Source organism: Mustelus asterias, chromosome 8 (assembly GCF_964213995.1).
Source record: "Mustelus asterias chromosome 8, sMusAst1.hap1.1, whole genome shotgun sequence".
In the NCBI taxonomy this organism is placed as follows: domain Eukaryota; kingdom Metazoa; phylum Chordata; class Chondrichthyes; order Carcharhiniformes; family Triakidae; genus Mustelus; species Mustelus asterias.
Window position 1 is genome coordinate 59,466,708 of NC_135808.1, and position 14,434 is coordinate 59,481,141.

Genomic DNA, 14,434 nt, shown 5'->3' on the forward strand with positions numbered 1-14,434 from the left:
AAAATGAATGTGTCCTTGGCAATAGCCTCAAGTGACATTGGACTGCTTTATCTGTAGTTACTTGGGTTATCCTTTTTTTAAAAATAGACATCTAATATGTGCAATCCTCCAGTCTTCAGGCACCAGAAGATTTCAGACGACTAACAGAAGGGCTAAAGCACATTGAGAAGCCAAATCAGCTCTCAGTAAAGAAACACTGCACTGTACACTCACTTTGAGAATAATTAGGTTTTATGCCCTCTACTATTAGTATATGATTAAAAACAAGACACATTTGCTCTTCCATATGCTTCTATATAAAGTGAGAAGCTGGCATAAAATGGGTGTAATTTAATGCTCCCCCAGAGGTAGGCTGGAGGGGTAATTAATCAACTGGAAGGAATGAGGTGGAGACCCCACTGGCTTCTTGACACCCCCAACTCCCTCTGGTGATTAGGTCTGAGACAAAAGGTCAATTGTAGCAACTTAAGGACATCATCCCACAACTACTGGTATTCCACCGATGGCAAATGGAGGCTACACCATGAGAGCAATCCATGAGGTAAACCCTTCCAATATGTCTATGGCCTACATGGGCAGCCCAAGGCCCACTGGTGGCAGGAGCTACCCATACAGGAAAATCCGCATCAGTGCTTTAAACTGGCCCACCACTGCGACCATTAAATTCCGCTCAACACAATTAGTTAATCACAATAAAACTACAGGACTGCAATACTTAAATCAATCATGTCTGAACCAAATTAATATAACCAAAGATTTGTAGGTTTGGTGGATTGGCCATGGTAAATATGTGGAGTTACAGGGATAGAGTAGGGAAAGGGCCTGGGTAAGGCACTCTGTCACAGAGAGTAGGTGCAGACTTGACGGGCCAAATGGCTTCCTTCTGCACTGTCGGGATTCCATTAACCGCTGTAATAATGGCTCCAATAATGATTGTTAATATTGTTTGTACGGAGTTCGGAGAACAAAGTGATGCTTAGAAAATAACTTTGTGTTGCAACATTTCTTGAGATCTTAGGTCAAGAAATAAATGGTTTTAAATTGATGCTGCCCTTCACCTCGGCAGTTGACAGAATACTACTCAAAATAAGTTATATACTGCATTAAACGCCAATTGCACAGTAGTAACTTCTGATGCATGTGCTTCATCTGGTCGCCCCTACTTTCCTGAACACTCAAGTCCACAAGTTTTGATGGGGACTTGAGCTGGACGTGTACATTAATCATTCTGATTTTAATGGGGTATCAATCTTACATGAGTCAGAATGTTATTCTGCTTCAGTTTTGCCATTGTTAGGAAGAACAAATGTGAGCAAATTGCAGCTAACTGCTGGGTTAATAATTTCAACTTTCGTTTCAAATTATGGGGTGATCTGAAGTATGATATTCACATTTGCCTTGTATGTGTCGACAATATTATGTGAGTATTTTGATGAGCAGTGAAGTGTTGAGGATATTAGATTGCCTTTGTTAAGCTTTATAATTATACCTCTGATCATTTGTCCTTATTAAAAGGCATGAATGCCTGCTGAATTTCAGCATTACACCCTCACAATCCTCACAGAGATCTGCCATTGTGGCTAGTTTGCTGCCACCAGAATAGACCACTGTTCCGCCATTCCACCAGAACATGGCTGATCTGCACCTCACTCTGTTTACCAGCCTTGCCTCTATATCCATAAGACCATAAGATACAGAAGCAGAATTAGGCCACTTGGCCCATCAGGTCTGCTCCACCATTCAATCATGGCTGATATGATTCTCATTCCCATGCTTCTGCCTTCTCCCCTTAACCCTTGATCCCCTTATTGAGAGAACCTATTTATCTCTGTCTTAAAGACACTCAATGGCCTGGCCTCCGCAGCCCTCTGTGGCAATGAGTTCCACAGATTCACCACTCTCTGACTGAAGAAATTCCTCCTCATCTCGGTTTTAATAATATCTCGTGATTGCTTCACCTAACAAACCTCCCCAAAGTCGCAAAGCTCCAATTAACCCAGTCTCCACAGCCTTTTGGAGAAAGGTTCCAAATTTTCACAACCCTTCATGTGGAAAAAAAGCTTCTCAATTTCACCCCTCACCGACCTGGCTTTAATTTTAGGGTTACGCTTCCTCGTTTTGGAATCCTCCATCACATGAGATGCTTCCCTGCATCTATCCTGAGAAATCGCCTTTGTAATTCTGAACAATTCAATCAGATCATCCGTCAACCTACAAAAGTACTAAGAAGAAAATAGGAATAGACTTCAGGAGGACATGAACAGACTAGCAAAATGGGCAGACACATGGTGGATTAAATTTAATACAGAGAAATGTGAAATAATACATTCTGGTAGGAAGAATGAGGAGTTGGAAAATAAGTTTAAAGTTTATTTATTACTGTCATTAGTAGGCTTACATTAACACTGCAATGAAGTTACTGTGAAAATCCCCTAGTTGACACATCCCGGCACCTTTTCAGATACACTGAGGGATAATTTAGCATGGCCAATGCACCTAACCAGCGCGTCTTTCAGACTGTGGGAGGAAACAGGAGCACCCGGAGGAAAACCACACTGACACAGGGAGTACGTGCAGGCTCCGCACACACAGTGACCCAAGCTGGGAATCGAACCCGGGTCCCTGGTGCTGTGAGGCAACAATGCTAATCACTGTGCCACCGTGCCGCCCATGGTAAACTACACGTTTTAAAGAGGGTGCAAAGCAGTGAAATCTCAAGGTGTATGAACACAAATCTTTATCGGTAACAGCACAAGTTGAAAAGCCTACTTAAAAATGGATTTTTGGCTGGGATTTTCCAGTCTCGATGCAGTGAATGGTGATTTGGCTGAGCACCAAATTTTCCGTTCTTGCTGGCAGCAGGGCATGCGAGACCGGAGAATTCCGGCCTTTAAGTCTATTAATAGAGGCACCAAGTAGAAAAGCAAGCAAGTTGAGCTGATCCTTAATAAAACCCTTCATAAAACACTCTTTAGTCCTGTGCTGGAGTGTTGTGTTCAATACTGGGCACTGCACTTTAAGGAGGTTGTTGAAGCCATGGAGAATTTGCAGAAAATGGTACATTTTATGATGAGAAGCTGCATTTTTTCCTTTGAACAGAAAATGTTAAGAGGCACTTTCACAAAGCTGTTCAGAATCACAAAGGGTTTATGATGTAAATAAATAAGGAGAAGTTGTTTTTGCCAGCAGAAGGGGCAGTAGCTAGTGATCCCAGATTTAAAGCAATTGGCAAAAAATAACTGGGAACAAGAAAAACAATATTTTTTTGCATTGTGCATCAAGATGATCTGCAGTGGAATGCTTGAAAAGGTAGCAGAAACCAATTCAATTGTAACTTTCAAAAAATAATTACTTAACGAATTGAAGGGAAAACACTTTCAGGGGAAACAGCAGAGGAATGGAATTTGGATAACTCTGACAAAGATCCAGGCACCATGGAGCTCCTCCTGCGATGTATCATTCTATTGCTCAATAATAAAATCATTGGTGAGGCGATGGTATTGTTGCTAGACTATTAATCCAGAAACTCAGTTAATGTTCTGGGGACCTGTGTTCAAATCCTGCCATGGCAGATGGTGGAATTTGAATTCAATAAAATATATCTGGAATTAAGGATCCACTGATGACCATGAAACCATTGTCAATTGTCAGAAAAAAACCACCTGGTTCACTAATGTCCTTTAGGGAAGGAAATCTGTCGTCCTTACCTGGTCTGGCCTACATGTGACTCTGGTCCCACAGCAACTGCCCTTTGAAATGGCCTAGCAAGGCACTCAGTTCAAGGGTGGTTAGGGATGGCAAATAAACGCTGGCCAGAAGGCGACACCCAAGTTCCACGAATGAATAAAACAAATAGTATATGCAACCTGTGCCTATCGCAGTATCCACATGTAGTACTCCAGATGGGATCTGAACAAGTTTTGTATAACCAAAGTATCATGTTCTCACTTCTGATTTCTAATCCCCTTGAAATGAAGGCCAAAGTTCTATTTGTCCCTATTTAATTTTTGTATCAATGCACTCGTCATCTGTGTGGATGATCAAAATGGACAATGGATTGTACTTCCCTGAATTGTGTCTGCTACAATTTTGCCCACTCAAGTAATATTGGGCTTGAACGGACAGGCTTGCTAGGCTATTTCAGAGGGTTGTTAAGAGTCAACCACATTGCTGTGGGCCTAGAGTCACATGTAGGCTAGCAGATCTCCTTGTCTAAAAGATGGGTTTTTACAACAATGGTCATCATTAGACTTTTAATTCCAGGCTTTCACTGAGTTCAAATTCCACCATCTGCCACGATGGGATTCAAACCCAGCTCCCAGAGCATTAGCCAGTTTTTGGATTACTAATCCCGTGACACTACCATGCCGTAGTTTGGTAACATGGCCCATTTGAGGGGCAATCCTTTGCAGGCCATGTGGTCTGGCCGGACCTCAGGGAGCAGCTGCGCGAGAAGCCAGACCAGTTGGGAGCAAGGGCGTGCATTCTGCGATAGGGAGGACCTTCAGTTGGAGCCAGGAAGAGGAGTGTAGACCTGTGTATGTATTCTGTCAGACCCGTATTCTGCATATAGAATCGTAGAATCCTACAGTGCAGAAGGAGGCCACTTGGCCCATTGAGTCTGCACCAACCAAATTCTCACCCAGGCCCTATCCCTATAACCCCATGCATTTAGCCTAGCTCGTCCCCCTGACACCAAGGGGCAATTTAGCATGGCCAATCCACCTAACCCACACATCTTTGGACTGTGGTGGGAAACTGGAATACCTGGAGGAAACTCACTCACGGGGAGAATGTGCAAACTCCACACAGACAGTGACCCAAGCTGGGAATCGAACTCGGGTCCCTGGCGCTGAGAGGCAGCGGTGCTAACCACGAGTTATAATCATATAGCTTATATAGTTATATTAGTTTAATAAACCCATATCGGGTCACCACCAGTTATTATAGGAGTTTTGCACCTCCAGAAAATAACCTTTTCTAACTTCCTGATACCATCCACTCAACTTTGCATTCCTTATAGTTTAGTGCTGTCTGCACCATCTTCTTATTACCTGTCTGGAATCCCTCCAGAGCCCCAGTATGAGCAACCTGTTAGAATTCCCTTTGTAACGGAGACAATTCATTTAGCATCTCAAAACAATATCACAACAAAGTATTAGCAAGCCTTTCTTCTTTGTTTGACAAGTGGCAGTGGAGTAACATAAACCACATGAAAAGTACTTGATCTCCTTGGAGGCAATGTCATCGTGACATTGTGCCATTAACTTCAGAGCCACTTTGTATTTCCACCAGTTTCTAATTAAGTACAGGATAGAAATGGTTTTTATGTGCAAATAAGTCAACTTAGTACAATCTTCATGGAATGTTGACTAGGCATGTCAGTGTTGGAGAATGCACTTGCACAATGTTTCCATGTAAGTACCTATGCAGCCATGAGGAAAGGACAATAGTTTTTCACAAGAACATTAATAAAATCCTTTGCCCCTTGACAAAAGGTCAGAAATCTGCGAGCGTAAAAACAGTTTACAATTCACCCGATGGTTTAATGTCAGTGAAGTTCATGAATACCCATTGCCCGTTGCTTCACACGCCTTCCAAACTCGCCAGCAGGACATTACATCAGGTTCAAACCCATTTGAAAATGTGTGGCATGCACAAGTTGGACCTCAGTTTGCTTGTGACTTGAAGGCGAGTGCAACATACATATTCAATTCGATTTTCAAGTTTGCTGACGACACCACTGTAGTGGGTCGGATCTCAAACAATGACGAGACAGAGTACAGGAATGAGATAAAGAATCTGGTGAACTGGTGGGGCAACAATAATCTCTCCCTCAATGTCAACAAAATGAAGGAGATAGTCATCGACTTCAGGAAGTGTAAAGGAGCACATGCCCTGTTTACATCAACGGGGACGAAGAAAGGGTCAAAAGCTTCAAATTGTTAGGTGTCCAGATCACCAACAACTTGTCCTGGTCCCCCCATGCCGACACTATAGTTAAGAAAGCCCACCAACAGCTCTACTTTCTCAGAAGACTAAGGAAATTTGGCATGTCAGCGACAATTCTCACCAACTTTTACAGATGCACCATAGAAAGCATTCTTTCTGGTTGTATCACAGCTTAGTATGGCTTCTGCTCTGCCCAAGTCCACAAGGAACTACAAAAGGTCGTGAATGTAGCCCAATCCATCACGCAAACCAGCCTCTAATCTATTGGCTCTGTCTACACTTCCCGCTGCCTCGGCAAAGCAGCCAGCATAACTAAGGACCCAACGCACCCCGGATATTCTCTCTTTCACCTTCTTCCTTTGGGAAAAAGATACAAAAGTCCAAGATCACATACCAACCAACTCAAGAACAGCTTCTTCCCTGCTGCTGTCAGACTTCTGAATGAACTTACCTTTCATTAAGTTGATCTTTCTCTACACCCTAGCTATGACTGTAACACTACATTCTGCACTCTCTCATCTCCTTCTCTATGAACGGTATGTTTTGTCTGTATAGCGCGCAAGAAACAATACTTTTCACTGTATGTTAATACATTCGACAATAATAAATCAAATCAAATCAAATCATAGTCGACTTGCCATAGTGCTATGCCACTCTTGTTGTAATGGGCACCTCACTGCTGGGGCTGTAGGGTTGGTCTCCTCCTGATCTTTGCTGACAATGTCCACAAGGACAGCACTGTGCTGTGGTAATCACACTGGCCTCCACTTTCAGACAGTGCCCATCACTGCGTCCTGGGTTTTGAAGTGTAGGGGAATTCTGCACCAGTGGCTGAGACTGTTGTCCACAAGGATACCACTGTGCTGCAGGACAGAACTCCACTTTCACAAACGAGCTTTGCGTTTAGGGATGAGGGATGAGAGGAGAATGTGCATGATGAACACCAGGGGGGCCAATGGTGAGTGAAGGTAGTTCAAGGGCTCTGGGGGAGTGGGGAGGGAGGGGGTGAACACAAGGAGAGCAATGGGAAGGGAAGGCTGTGCCAGGGATGTGAGAGGGGAATGGGGGCATGATGGGAGGCAGATGTGTGAGGAAGTGAAGGAGAATAAACAATAATCGAAGTGGAAGCTGGAGCCCAAGAAGAGTATTTGAAACACTGACAAAGAAGGAGGGGTTAAAGGAATACCATATTTTTGACTGGAATGAGATGCATGCAGACTCTGGAGTGTGGGGGGATGGTTGTTAGCGTGACATGAGGGATGGGTTGCATGGAAACTCGGAAGGTGTAAGTGGTGTCATTTTGAGGGGAAGCTGTCGTCCTTAGTGCTTATAGCAATAGGGAGCTCTGTAAAAGTCCAAGCTCTTGGTGTGGGGTTTGCAGTCAGGAGTCAGAGTACAGACTCTCCTGTGACGATGTCATAGAGTCATAGTCATAGAGATTTACAGCATGGAAACTGGCTCTTTGGCCCAACTTGTCCATGCCGCCCTTTTTTTAAACCCCTAAGCTAATCCCAATTGCCTGCATTTGGCCCATATCCCTCTGTACCCATCTTACCCATGTAACTATCTAAACGCTTTTTAAAAGACAACATTGTACCCGCCTCTACTACTACCTCTGGCAGCTTGTTCCAGACACTCACCACCCTCTGAGTGAACAAATTGGCCCTCTGGACCCTTTTGTATCTCTCCCCTCTCACCTTAAATCTATGCCCTCTAGTGTTAGACTCCCCTACCTTTGGGCAAAGATATTGACTATCTAGCTGATCTGTGCCCCTCATTATTTTATAGACCTCTATAAGATCACCCCTCAGCCTCCTACGTTCCAGAGAGAAAAGTCCCAGTCTATCCAGCCTCTCCTTATAACCCAAACCATCAAGTCCCAGTAGCATCCTAGTAAATCTTTTCTGCACTCTTTCTAGTTTAATAATATCCTTTCTATAATAGGGCGACCAGAAGTGCACACAGTACTCCAAGTGTGAAAAGGAGTCACAGATTCCAGGCCGTCCGGAATGATGTGCACTTTATAGTCAGAAGTTAGAGATAGGAATCAGTCCAGTGATGCAGAGGACATGCAGTAGGAGCAATCATTGGGAACTTGGTGTTCCAGATGTGGGGAGGGGCAAAGGTTGTGTGTAAAAAGCACAGCTTGGTGTGCAGACCTGTCTCACAGTCACTGTCCTTGGGCTTTGGGCTTTTGCTGTGTCGGTACTGGGCTGCAGATGGAATGGTGATGGTAACTGGAAGCACCCTCGGACAACGAATTTTTGAATCTGTCGATTGGAAACACATAATAAAGGAGGTGGTATGTTAAACTTCCCTGGGTGGGGGGTTAATCTCAGTCGGTGACCATGCAGATAGCTTCTAGATAGGGTGGACGGAGGTGCACATGGGGCACTGTGCACTGTCACAGGTGACATGAGCTCAGGGAAAGGGTAGTAATGTCCACCACAAAAAGTACAGAATCCAGAATTATTGGGAGAGATTAGAAAACAACAGGAGGAAGATCTACCTTCACATTGTGAGGTTGCAGGTGTACCTCAGGCACACAGATAGTGAGAGAGGGAGTGCCAAATTCCTTCTGAAGTTCAAAATGAAGAACCATCATCTCGCTGAATCACAGTAATGGCACTGGCCCTAAACTAAAATACCAATGAATCTGCCCAGGAGGGGTCTGTCCCTCTTCAATACCACAAACTTCCACCTGACGTTCGTGGACCTTTCAACGGTCTGTCAAATTGTCTGTCCCGTCCATGACAATTTCCACTGTGGATGGAACCGGATAATTTATCCCTAAGTCCCAGGACTGCACTTCACCTGGGGCCCACGGGGGATCGGGAGTAGAGAGGAAGGCAACTTTAGTACCAGTGTTGGGGAGGGAGGGCTGGAACTCACTGATCCCTGAGCGGAGGGTGCCCCCGTTCTGAATGGACCTTCCAATTGAAGCGTTTCCCATACCCCACACGCCACCCCCCTCCTCCCCCCGCTGCACCTTTCTCACCCAGAATCAACTTTGAGAACAGTTTTCCACCCTTAGTCATTGGGCACTCAGCAGCAGCAAAATTGAGGCAAAGCTGGAAAAGGCTCGTAAGTGGGCATTAAGACCATGCCTGACCCTCCATAAAATCTGGGTTGGGGCGGGCGAGATCCCGGAGGGAATTCTGTCCATGCTGTTTCATGCTCCCCCCCACATCAGAATCCACCTGGGGGAATAATAAAATTCTGGACAGCGTGTCAGTCCCAGCCAGCAGTGGACAACGGCAGCTATTTGTGACTCCTAATGTCCCAAAATGGTGTGAATTGCCTAACTATTACCTGCCCCCAAAGACAATGGGTTTCAACCAGGCGTCTCGTTTAGTTACACTGACTAGTCAAGACTGAGCTGCCTGAATTCCTTTAATTAGTATGCTGCTGTAAGTTATATTTGGTTGTCCGTTTCACCTCCAAAGCGAACATTAACCACAGACAAGCTGCCTGTGGCAGTCTATCATCCCACCATGGCATAAATGGCAGCAGAAAGAGCTCCATCCAGGTCCAGTTGCCTGGCCCTCATCTACACTCTAAGTTACTGGCACACTGAAACTTGTTCCCACAAATACAATTCAACTCTATGTGCCTCCTCCCCTCATGGAAGTCTCAATTCTGGTAAGACGAATCAACCTGTGACAGTCGTCGAATCATAGAATTCTACAGTGCAGAAGGAGGCCATTCAGCCCATTGAGTCTGCACCAACCACAATCCCACCCAGGCCCTATCCCCATAACCCCAAGCATTTACCCTGGCCAGTTCCCCTGACATTAAGGGGCAATTTGGCATGGCCAATTCACCTAACCAGCACATCTTTGGAGTGTGGGAGGAAACTGAAGCACCCAGAGGAAACCTACGCAGACATGGGGAGGATGTACAAACTCTACACAGACAGTGCCCCAAGCCAGGAATCAAACATGGGTCCCTGGCGCTGTTAGGTAGCGGTGCTACCCACAGTGCCACCATGCCACCTGTGACAGTCAACCAATCTACCCTTGGAAGGAACCCTCCATTAGACTTTTGAATCTGGATTCTGGGCTCAGGTAAAAACATAATTTCGATTTTTATTGTGGACTGGCCCTGTACCCCTTTCTTTCCCTTATCACTCTTTTATTCTACGAGTGAAAAAAGGCGGATGTTGCGAGATCCCTTTCGTGTGTTGTGTGCGTGTGTAAAAATAACCAACCCCTTTTATTTTACCTTATCTCAAGTTTGCTGTGCATTATTCAGAGAAAACTGGAACACTTCAAATGTAAGGGTTGGGGAAAACAAGCCACCACTTATAAAAGGGGAAATCAAAAATCAGAATTATGGATTGGGTAGTGAGAGGAGAAGTCAGGGCTGTTTAAATTAATCCCCCTCCGGTCAGACCATAGGGCTTCTGAAGGTGCACTTCAGATGCTTGGACTGGCTCAGTGGTAATGGCAGAAGACATCTGTGATAGCCTTCTGAACACATGTGGGCTGGAGACAGTGAGATGTACGCGTTGGGCTTGTGTTTAAATATGGCGCCCACACCTTCGAACCCACCAGCTGATAGTGGGCGAACGAATCAATGCTTGACACGTCAGCTGCTCCAGCCCGATACCCAACTGGGCATAATTAACGCACAGGTTCAGGAGTGACTTCCGGCCATCCGAGCCAGTGGGGTGAGTGCGGCTAAAACTGCATGTCACTGCACTTATTCATGGAAAATTCCTCTCATCGTCTCCTTTAAAAATGGCAGAAGTTGAAACTTTGCTCACTGCTGGCCGATCTGTTCCTGAGACAGAGGTTTTCTGGATAAATAAGTCATTGAGTAAACAAGACGTGAGAGACAATATAGCCAAGCGACAGCGTTAGTGAGCAAGAGCAAATGAAAATATATGTGCCTGTCTTCTTCACTCGATGAGTTACATCTCACAGATCCTTAAGGGAGAATTGAACAAGTGAGGCAGTGCGGTGCAATATCCAACTGGCTGTGTTACAGATGCAGGTGCAGCACAGATTTTGTCAACTGCCCAGCTAGCTGGCCCGTTAGGATAAATTCATCTGGGTAGGACCCAGATGCTGAGGAGCATGTGGCACAGAACAGCAATCACACTGGACAGTTATCACATAATTAATTCTTAAGAGTTCACCCTCAATATCTAAACATATCCATCTCTGTAGCTCAAAATGTCATTTATTGTGGAAAACAATGCCATTTCTAATTTTTAACATAGCTCTGCATCATTTAGAATCATAAGAACCTCCGACCCTATATTTTCAATGAATATTTTTTTAAAGTATGTTTCGTATTCATTACTTCCAACACAAATGAAAATACGTCTGCAAGGTAATCACCTCTTTTACATTCTGACAGCAATGCACGTTGTGATTTATTCATCTATTTTTTTTTTCCCCGATCCAGCTAACACATTCTTTCCGCCAGCTGATAACTCTTTCAAATGAAACCTGCATGTGCTGAGGATTTAAAATATCAGAGAATGCTCAATATGCTCAGCGCCAAATGACACTGGTCCAATGCTCAGCAGAAGCTTGAAGTTTGTGTTCAAACTTGGACTCCAGATCGAAAGGATTGCACCAAAAACCATCTTGTATTTACTAGCTGCTGCAATAACAAACGCCAAGGCTTTTGTAGTTAAGGGGATTGGAGGTTCTGGGAGTAAGGAGAGATATACCATGATGCATCACAAAAAGCATTCTTTCTGGTTGATTCACAGCTTGGTATGGCTCGCGCTCTGCCCACGAGTGCAGGAAACTACAAAACGTCATGAGTGAAGCCCAGTCCATCACTCAAACCAGCCTCCCATCCATTGGCTCTGTCTACACTTCCCGCTGCCTCGGCAAAGCAGCCAGCATAATTAAGGACCCCACGCACTCTGGACATTCTCTCTTCTACCTTCCCCCTTCAGGAAAAAGATACAAAAGTCTGAGGACAAGTACTGACCGACTCAAGAACAGCTTCTTCCCTGCTGCTGTCAGACTTTTGAATGGACCGACCTCATATTAAGTTGATCTTTCTCTACACCCTAGCTATGACTGTAACACTACATTCTGCACTCTCTCCTTTCCTTCTCTATGAAGGGTATGCCTTGTCTGAATAGCGTGCAAGAAACAATACTTTTCACAGTGTGCTAATACATGTGACAATAATAAACCAAATCAAAATCAAATCAAAGCATGACCTAAACTGGAACACAACTTTCAAACTTGAAAAAAAAATGCAACAGAAATCAACAAATGCATGCTGCAGAAAATGACACTTCTTTGTCATCACTTTGTTTTCACGAGGGCTCCTGATTCTGATCATTACTTGCTAACCTCTGACAGAATCATACAGTGCAAAAGAGACCCTTGGGCCATCAAGTCTGCACCGACACATGAGAAACACCTGAACTCCCACCTAATCCCATTTATCAGCTCTTGGCCCATAGCCTTGAAAGTTATGACGTGCCAAGTGCTCATCCAGGTGCTTTTTAAAGGATGTGAGGCAACTCGCCTCTACCACCCTCCCAGGCAGCACATACCAGACCGTCACCATCCTCTGACGCAAAAATGTTTTTATTCTCAGACCTTTCATTTCATTTTGAGAACTTTTCAGGAGCTGGAAAGTTGCTGGGTTGTGTAGGAATGATGATAAAGGACTACAACTGAAAATAACTTCAGCAGCTCATACGTGCCATGGCTGTAGCCACACTGGTGTGAACTCCCACACTACCGACACATCACTCTCTGTGTGCAGGTCATGGCAATATATACATAAATCCACATTCAACAGAAGCCTAAACATCGCACAAGGTTTAAATAATCACAAGTGTTTCTCAAAAGCTATTATTCACAAAAATACACTGCTTTGGACTGCCAGCATCACAAATAGCCTCGTAGTTTAAAAAAACAATTATTATTCAGAGAAGGGGGAAAGAACCAAGTGAAACTTAGAGCTATCTACAGCCTTATCACCTTTTGAGTTGTTCAAATATATTCGAATAAGAAACATCTTTATTATTTTCCAACATTAATCTGTGTTCCAGTTTAATATTTTGTTAAGGGACATAGGATCGTAGAATCTCTACAGTGCAGGAGGAGGCCATTTGGCCCATCAAGCTTGCACTGACATTAATCCACCCAGGCCCTATCTCTGTACCCCATCTATTTACCCCTGACACTAAGGGGCAATTGAGTATGATCAATCAACCTAACCTGCACATCTTTGGAGTGTGGGTGGAAACTGGAGCACCCAGAGGAAACCCCTGCAGACATGGAGAGAACATGCAAACTCCAGATCGACAGTCACCCAAGGCTGGAATTGAACCCGGAACACTGGCGCTGTGAGGCAGCAGTGCTAACCACTGTATTTCTTAACTGTTAGAATTCAGAAAAAGTGTGTAAAGGTTGAGGTTTTTTTTATGGTTGGAATTCTTGTGCTCAAGGCTTTTTATGTCAACTTTGGAAGCAGAAAGCAAACACAGAACAGCCTGTGTTTAGATTAACAAGCAGTTAAGGGAGGCCTATGGCCTGTGGCTGAACTAAGAAATTGTTGTGCCAATGGTTGGATGGATTGATCCTCCATTTTGACTTATGGTGTGCATCATAATGGATAATGGGTTAGGGTCATGTATAGTTGAGAAGAGCCTGTCTGGCACATATACAGGTAGATGAAAGATTTGGGGTGGCAAGGGGGCACAGTGATAAGCATTGCTACCTCACAGCGCCAGGAACCTGGGTTCAAATCCGGCCTCGGGTCACTGTCTGTGTGGAGTCTGCACATTCTCCCCATGCCTGCATGGGTTTCCTCTGGGTGCTTCGGTTTGCTCCCACAGTCCAAAGATGTGCGGGTTAGGTTGATTGGCCATGCTAAATTAACCCTCGTGTCAGGGGGAGTAGCAGGGTAAATATGACCTAGGTGGGATTGTGGTCGGTGCCTACTCGATGGGCCGAATGGCCTCCTTCTACACTGTAGGGACTCGATGATTTTCTATGAAACAGGGGATGGGCCAAGCCTTCTACCTCAAGATCAATAATGGGCAATTTTAGTTTCTAAACTGCTGCTTGAATGTTGTACTGCATTGAGTCTCAGTAATGCTCAAATCAAATATTAACTATTACCCACATAGAATCATAGAAACCCTACAGTGCAGAAGGAGGCCACCCGGCCCATCGAGTCCGCACCGACCACAATCCCACCCAGGCCCTACCCCCACATATTTACCCGCCAATCCCTCTAACCTACGCATCCCAGGACTCTAAGGGGCAATTTTTAACCTGGCCAATCAACCTAACCCGCACATCTTTGGACTGTGGGAGGAAACCGGAGCACCCGGAGGAAACCCACGCAGACACGAGGAGAATGTGCAAACTCCACACAGACAGTGACCCAAGCCGGGAATCGAACCCGGGACCCTGGAGCTGTGAAGCAGCAGTGCTAACCACTGTGCTACCGTGCCGCCCTGGAGTCCGTTTCATGGAATCCGTTT

General features: G+C 44.9%; 1 protein-coding gene across 1 annotated transcript in view; it reads right to left on the reverse strand.

Moving 5' to 3' along the window:
• Window positions 1–14,434, reverse strand: part of astn1 (astrotactin 1) — a 2,581,734-nt gene that overhangs the window by 1,180,798 nt on the left and 1,386,502 nt on the right. The gene's annotated exons all lie outside the window — the stretch shown is intronic.